Source organism: Gallinula chloropus, assembly GCF_964237585.1.
Source record: "Gallinula chloropus genome assembly, chromosome: 1".
In the NCBI taxonomy this organism is placed as follows: domain Eukaryota; kingdom Metazoa; phylum Chordata; class Aves; order Gruiformes; family Rallidae; genus Gallinula; species Gallinula chloropus.
This window is the reverse complement of record NC_140085.1, coordinates 79,987,156-79,996,135: the sequence shown is the minus strand read 5'-3', so window position 1 is coordinate 79,996,135 and position 8,980 is coordinate 79,987,156.

The following is an 8,980-nucleotide window of genomic DNA, read 5'->3' as shown; positions in this document are numbered from 1 at the left end:
TTAGATAGCCTTGGTCATGACTAGTGTGATATAGATTCACTGTGGCTTTTAGATGAGATGGTCAGTGTTAATTTTTCGTCTTACTGCTGACAGTCTCCAAGTTGTAGAGTCTGGTCTCCCAGAATGCCAGGAGTTATATACATATTTAACATGATATGCCATAGAAATATGAAAAGGGATTAACTGTCATCCCTTGCAACCATCCCAGAGTTCCTGACTATATATCAGGAATGATTTGTTTTAACTTCAGTAAAGTATGAAAAAGGTCTTAACTAATATATTTGCTCAGGATCAAAAGGGGAAAGTCTGAGGCAATTTTAAAACTGGTGCAGGTTTTATGTAGCGAATTACTATGTATTCTAATCACATCCTCTTGTATATCTTTTTATTTGAAAAGAAAAAATAATTCAGAAAAGTGGGTTTTTTATTGATATGTTTGTTCAGCAATCTTTGGGAGTTACTGAAAACTTTCCCTGATTGCTACTGAAGTCTGCTGTTGGTGCGCATTCCCTTCATTTAATTAGAAGCAGCTTATTTCCTTCCTGGAACTTCATAGCCACAATAATTGCATGTTGAAAACACCACACATTGTTTGTCTTTTCTGTTCAAAGTTCAGATTGGGTCATGGAAGCAACTGTATCAAATCCATGCAGAAGCATGTGTGAAAAGTGCGTAGCCTTTCTGCCTCTCAGTTGAAAAGCATGCTCTGGCTGTAAATCAAGTGCAGATGAGAGATTAGGAGACATCATCTGTAGCTGGAGGTGTTGGGCAGCTGAGTGGTATGGCCAAGAACATGTCTTGTCCAGACACATGAAAGCCCTGTGATGCAGATCTGAGGTTTGCAACCCCCACCAAGGTGGTGTGCTGCTGCCCAGAAAGTGTTTGCTATGGAGACTTTGAGATAGAGTGACTGGTTGTCTGAAATCTTGTTCTGGAGTCCCCATGACTAGTGACATGGGTGCACAGCTTCAGCCACAGGCAGCGGTCACGTAATCTGAGGAGGGTAATGGGGAGGTCAGCAACTAACTTTCCCTGCTGGAAACAGGGACACAGCCTTAAGGATCTCTGTGCCATCTAAACGTGAAACAGGCATTCAAAGGTGTGAACAGAAGGAAACAAGCTCTGGACAATATAGACATAATTTTCTGACTCAAGACCTGGGCTAGACAAGCAGAAGGAACAACTCATGAAACTCTAAGCTCATGGCATGTTTCCATCTGGTTTGGGAATATAGGTACTGAACTACACACTGTTTTTTTCCTGTTAAGTTGAATCTCATTCACCACATGTCCACAGCCTCCTTTACCTTAAAGGAGTCATTTCAGTATACCAAGAAAAAAACCCCAAAACAACAAACTCAACAACAGAATCCTGAGATTCTTAAAACAGAAAATAAATACTATTTTTAATTTTTTTCTCATGAAGTGATAATTATTGTTCCCTTCTTTATTTATCCTTGATTGTGGAAAATTGACTAGACTAGTGGTTAGTAATGTCAGACTACATCACGCAGCTATCTCAAAGCAACATGCCTTTATAAAAGTTTATGGGAATCCACAAGACTGTCTAAGAGGCCTACTCACCAGAAGTTAACACTGGAGAAGTGCAGAGTATACCAAATTATGTATGAGCTCATAAAAAAAGTTGGAATGACTGTCCCAGATATATTTTCTTTGTAACATGTTTGTGAGAAATAGCTGTCTTAAGCAGGTATTTAGATATATTCACTGAGCTGATCATAGTAATAACCAAATTAAAGTGTGGTGGGGGTTGGTTTTTTTGTAATTTTTTTCTAAATATTTCAATTTAAAACCAAAACCAAACACACCCCAAAGTGACAAACTTTTTGCCTCAACAATTTTCAGGTTTTTCCTTGAAGAGGAACATTAATTAAAAGAGGAACAGGAATTAAACCAGTCCAGAATTTGGTGGTGAAAACTTTGGGCCAAGACATTGGCAAAGCATGGCAAAACATCCTGCCTGTCGTGTTATGGGTGGGTTCATAACCCCCTGGGTTTCTGTTTGCAACCATCTCTAAAACCCCACAAAATGCTCAAGGGCTACGAAGGCAAATTAAACATCATGATCTTTCAGTCTCCAGCTCTTTTTTTTGACTGATTTTTGTGAAAATTGGAGTGGCACTAGGCTTTATTAGGAAAATTGTGTGAAACCAGGCTGGTTAACTATTTACGGCAGAATGATGGCAAAACTAGCCCAGAAGCAAAGACCTGATGGTCTGCTACCAAAACATACCATCTCATCCATCTCTTCTTTCCTTCCTGCAATAATAATTATTTCAAAAGAATCTGAGACTACACTTCATGTAACAGCTCATCACTGTGTATAAATGTCAGAGTCCTTCAGAGAGCTTTAATTAGCTTCTTTTCTAGGAAGTCTGAAGATCTTTGCCTCACCTTTCTCCACCTCTGAAATAACATTTTGTGATTTCTGATGTCAATCCTGATGTGTTTCTTATTGAATTATAAACTTTGAATGTCTTAACTCCACACCAGAGAAATACTGTTCTGCACAGAATGTCCCTAAAGCAAGTTGCAGGCTTTTATTTTTGCATATATTGTGGCTATTTCAAATACTGAAAAACACATAAAAGAATGAAAATACAGCTCATGTCTATTAAAGGAAATTTAGTATTTATAGGACATTCAACATTCTTGGTTCCTTTCAGTTCACACAGACACATCATTCTTTTGTTTATGGATTTCTGTTAAATAAGCTTTGCCATAATAAAACTACATGTATTTAATATTGTTGATAACACTCAGTGCTTTGGCATTGAATTCTATTCTAAATAAGGTATTATGACCTGCTTTCAGAGTGCAAAAATATTAAATAATTTGGATTAGAGTAGATGTAAACTTCTATCCCAGAGTTGTACTGAATTTAGTTGAATATTGACATGAATGGAGTTGAGACTATATCTGTCCTAAGGAGGTATAAGACTTTTGGATACCGAGTGTCAATACTCAGTGTTCTAGTGTGGAAATACAGAAAGATCTTCCCAGAAAAACCCTAACAGAAAGAAACTGTCTTTTTCTTTCTTTCTTTCTTTCTTTGGGTTCATTTAGTGGGGGTTTTTTTTGTGAGTGGTATTTTTTTGTGTGTGTATGTGTGTTAAGCAGAAGCTGACTGGAACTGAAAGTTTAAATGAATTTTCTGGATTTTTTGAAAGCAGAAATCAGTGACTCAGAGGATGTGTTCTACTACTGGCATTTCACAAGCCACTGCAATGACTTTAGACAACTGATTTACCTTTTCTATGTCCAGTGTTCTCATGTATTGAAAAGAAAAAAGAGATTGGTGGAGATGATTTTGATGTTTTCGGTTGTTCTTACAAGACCTTGCTCGTTGCTCTACTGCTGCTCTTCAGAGTTGAGGAATGGCTGCTGTGAGAGATTTCTAGGTAGATAACTGGTGCTTTTTTGGACTTCAGATGTGATTCAAAATTATGCAGTTCTCACTTGCAAAAGTGATGAACTCAAAACCCAAGAAAATTACATGAAATCTGCCTGCAAACATTGATACAGCACGCCAGATCTTTGTGTATGAAAGCTCATGACCCTACAGCAATGAGCCCTCTCCACAACATGAGCTTCTTACTGCCATCAGAAAACGTTACTTGTTTAGTTCAGGTTGTAAAGGTACACGCTTTTGGATGTGACAGTCCGAAGATATCATGCTTGCTTGAAATTTTTGAGGGAAATATTGTAGTGGCAGTGATCTGTGAGGGCTTGCACAGAATCTGGGAGCTTTCTATCCCAGTATGTCACTGGTATTACTTTGATGAACTCTCTTATCACATTTCATTGAGATTGGTGAAAATTATGCTTTTGAATTCCTGAGAAAAATTATCTAGTCCTCTATTTATGGCTAATTCTGTTGAAAATGAATCATGAGTACTATAGCTGAGATAACATTGAATGAAGTTATTTGGAGATATTTGTTTACTGTAACTTAAAAACTAACGCTGAAATACTGAACAATCCAGCAGCTCTATTAAAGCTGGATATCAGAAACCTTGCACTCATTATAAATTCCATAAATGTCTGTAGCACAATAGTTTATTTATTTACTTTCAGTTAGATTTTCAAAAAGAAACAAACCCAAATGTAAACTTCAAAATACTCAACTACCTCTGATTAATTATTTTGGTCAGATTAGTGTTAATCACTAAGTTTTTAATCAGGTCAGATCACTAAGTGTTACCAGAATCAATGTATTAAATCTTGCATTTGTTTTTCAGGAAAATGGGAATTTTATTTGGTTATGTTCCTTTGAGGTTATTTATTGGCTTTTATTTTAATTTTTTCCTGTCAAAAGTTCCTTCCTTGTCTCTTTGGTAGTCCCTGTAGCAATGACAACTTTGATTAGGCCAGAGGAAGCAGGGTGGAGTTGAACAATGTGTACTCACAAAGTAGTTTGATAATAAATTCTCTTGTGTATTCTTAGTAAAAAGAACTTGCTGAGTTTTGAAGTGAGGTTCCTGATACAACATAAATAAAATGAAAAACTTTAAAAAATTGTATGCTTGGTCTGTGAGGTATAATCTGAGGTTGGTCTACAAATTGTTTTCATTTTGAAAAATTTTTTTTCTGCATGTTAACATTTCATGGTGGGACATAGCTGCTTCTAGTGATACAGAATGTTTCAGTCTGGCTTAGGACCATGGTATTTGGCAAAGTGGTCTGCACTTTATTAGATGATCCCTTATCAAGAAAAAATAATTTCCATCTCTTCCAAGCAGCTGTGCTCAGCTTTAAATTAAATTTACATCCAGAGGCATTTCTAAATCCTGCATTCCTGTGAGAGGGACCTCCAAGAAGTGAAACAGCCTCTTTGTGCATGCAGCATCAACGGATATCGCAGTGTATTAACACCTGATATTAAAAAAAACCCCTTATTTTAAAACAATAGCAGCAGGAAAAGAAAAATACTGCTTCAGGGAATTTAGTGGAGGTGTTAGAGACAGGTCCAAGAAGGGAGAAGACCAAGCTTCATCATATTGTCCAATTTATTAGATGACAGCCAGTAGCGTAAACTTACCTCCCAGTTTCCTACTGGTCTGCTTCAGAGCAAAAACGGACAAGAGATTCTTCAACTGGATGAGAGGTTGGCTATTGGAGTGTTTTCTCCACCTGTTGGCTACCAAAGCTGTGACCCAGGGGCTTGACCCATCCCATGCAAGACCCCACTGGAGTCAGTGGAGTCCTGTCCCAAAAAACTTGGCCTGTCACTTTGTGCTGAAAGCTGCAGTCGCAGCTTTAACTGCGTGTACAGGAACCAGGCTGAACTGGCCTCATGCAAGCCATCATTCTCACCTCCTAGTAACCTTGCAAAGCACAGGACAGCAAGCTGCTGCTCTGTATCTTCATAACCCTGCAGTAATTAGTGCCTGGCATCTGTAATGGAAATAATGTGCATAGCATCAGAGTTTCTACAATGACACTGTTTTCATTATATGTTTAATTTTTTCACAGAACATAAAGGCAGTTATATCAAAATGCCAAGGAGCCTTTTTTAATTAAATCCTCTATCTTTTTTTCTTTTCTTCTCAAGATATGCAAATGGATCAAGCCATTAAAGAGAAAGATAAAAGGAACCCCAAACACTGTTTATACACAGTCTTTATGACTGCAGCTACTTATTTTGCAGGAAACAGTGTTTTGACTGGAGCAAATTATAGTGCAGCTTGACATAACTCAAGGCTGCTTTGCAAGTGCTACATTGGCAGACAGTGACTGGAAAGATGTCTCACCTAGTTTTGGGAGGTTTCACCTCACAGCGTAGATCCTGCACCCAGAAACGGTCTGTCTGAGGTTGCATTCTTATATCCCTGCTGCTGTTCAGCTCCTTATGGTCATGCATTGGGTTACTTGGTTGGCCCAGGTTTGGAAGAAAACAAGTGTGGATTACAGCTGGCCTCCCTCTTTGGCAACGAAGCTCCCTCTGCTGTAGCTTAGTACCCACTGTAGGTGTGATTGTATACCGTTGATATAATATGCTTTACAGAAGGTGCATATAATGTACCCTCTCTTCAGAACAACAGCACACTTTCTTTACCCTTGGAAAATGGGCATAGCTGTCAGCAGGTGAAAAGCTGTCTCGTTCCAAATTACTGGCATAGATCTATCTCCCAGATCTTTCAGTCCAGGATTTTACCTGAGCAGCTTTGGAGTGAGATCCTTGCTGTTTAGTCAGCAGGACGGTTTGGGTGGAGGGGTTTCGCTGAGGTTGTTTAATATCGCTGGCACTGTAGCTTTTCTAATCAGCCTTGAAATAGTTAGCAAGGAGATTTGGTTCTGTGTTTCACCGTAGATGCTGCCCGACCTCTCGATTCCAAGCCTAGCAGCCAAGTAAGTTCAAATAAACTGATCCAAATGCTGCAGTGCTTGTTCAAGGAAAATTCACTGTTTGTTTTCCTTAGATATAGATTAAATAAAAACTGAATTGGTACTTCTGGAACTGGCCTCCTGAAAGCTGTAAGACACCCACCACTTTGGAGACAACCAACAGAAAAAGAATAATGCATAAGAGTTCAGTACAGAGAGCACTAATTTTTTATTTTAATTTTTTTTCCTTATATATTATCTACCAGCACAAGCTTTCATATTTTTAATGTAAAAATGCATACAGATCATTATATATATAAAAATCAACTAGCCTTGTAGCAAACTGCCAGATGCAACTATCCCCAGGTTTGGGGACAACTTGTCTGGATCCAGGTGCAAACCCAGTGGCTGATCCTCACTTCCATCCATGGTTGCACCGAACCCCCAGATATAAAGACTCTCAAAGTTCTAGGGAAGTCTTGGTTCCTGATCCAGGTCTTGCAGCACGGGCATGACTAACTCTTCATCAATTGAAGATAAATATTTAAAAACTTCATAAATGACAATCAACTTGTTGCAGGTAACAAGTATCCATTTCACCTTTCCTCCCCCTTTTTGTTTATCGTCTTTCCCATCCTCTCTCCACAAAAATGGTAACAGGCAGAGGATGGGATTTTAATGTCAATGTATGTACATTTAACTAGCAGCAGTAGGAACAGAATTTAAACTGTTGATACCTGCTGCAGAAAGGCTACTGAGTGTGGGTTCATGTTGCATTTGGCCTTTTCAATGCTTGGGCACTTTCTTGGCTCAATTTGCACATTGTAGAAATATGACTCATTTAAAGCATAGCCAATAATATGTTGCAACATTATGAGCAACAGTAAATCAGGTTGCATTTAATACTATGTAATACGTATCAACAGATTATAATATACTATATTATAACTGGCTTGACAAGCAGCCCATTACACCAAGGAAAAAAAACCCATAATGAGCAATTAAGTAAAGAAATTTGTGTTTGTGTGGGAGGAAAGGTCACAAAACAGCAGCCTCCTTTTTGACTGAGTGTTTATCATGTTTGGCAGTTTCCAAATTCAGCCTCTGCAAAGGAATGTTACTATTTTTCTTAGAGGTTCTTTATGTAACAAGTCACATTTGCACAGTGGAAAATTTTCTTTCACCAGGATTTTACAACTTCTCTGTACAGTCACTATAAAAGAAGATACCGTTTGCTGGGAGTCTTTTGGAAATTAATAGGGCCATAACTTAGCCTCACCTTCCTTTAAACTCTCCTCATATGAATATCGTTAATTTATTTATTTTCTCTTACAATTCATATATTAACTTTTTGTATTTGGACTGAAGAAAGGTTTTCAGAGAAATGAACTGCTGACGCTGTCGTAGAGGGATAAATCCATTGCTTAGAACACTGACATGACTTTCCTCATCAGCTGTGTTGCCATGGGATTGCCGGTGAGGATTTTGTTTACTTCAGATTTGCTCAACAGCACTGATCTGGAAGGTAAGAGAGCGACTCGGTGAAACGCTCACTCTGGCTCCTACTTCGTAACACAGGCGTTTCCAAGTTCAGACCTTCAGCTCATCACCACTGGTGTGTGAACAGGCCCTATGTGGCTGTTTTACACACACACTGATTCTGCATTACTAATAGGACTAAAAATGGAAGATACGACTGATGCTTTGGGAACAGTTGGGTCTCATGGAGATCGTGACATCACCTGTTGCAGGAACCTCCTGCCTAGAAGCAGAGGGTGAAGTTTCCACTGCAGTGTGTGTAGCTGGCGTATGGCAACATAACTGAATATGACGACCAAAACACATTTATTCCAGAAGAGTGGAATGAATTTACACTATCTATCTAGAATAGGGGGAACAGAGAAAATACACACCAATACAAATAAAACATACACCTGAATGTGATGTTCTTTGATATTGTCTGGGTACAAGATATGGGTGAAAGAATGTTTAAAACAATTTACTTCAGTAAATTATCTTTAAGCAAATCTTTCTGAATAGTCCTGACTTGAGACTCTTCTCCGTCCACAGGGATATACAAGCTTGATTCTCCAGCCAGTTCCACCTCTTATATGGCTACCTAGAACTGTTTAAAGTGCTATCCAGCCAGATATCCTCACTATCCTACAGCTCTGGCAATTTGCCTTTGACAGCCTTTTGGTGCTACTTCCTCACAGAGGCAAATAACCATGTGAAGTACAAAGCAGTGGAGAATAAAGTTGTGAGTAGTTGCTACAAGAGGGCTGTTCCTCAAAGGAGAATACTGCTAATACTCTTGATTTGTCATCCCAACCTTTGGCTGTGGCTGTACGTGACGCCAGCCTGAGCTGTGTGCCATGCTGCCTAAAGGGATGCAACACAACTGGTGGGAGATGAGCACAACCTGAATGAAAGTCTGTCAGTCTTGGCTCTCACATCTGTAAGCATAACGTTACCGCACGAGGGAGGAGAAGGGAGGTGAAAAAAACTGGACCCCTTTTATCCCAGGCATGAAAATCTGATAAAATGCACTTTCAATTGAATGTGCCAGATATAGACACAAAAAAAAAAAAAAAAAAAAAAGAAGTGCTGGTTTAAACCACACAGTGCTTCAA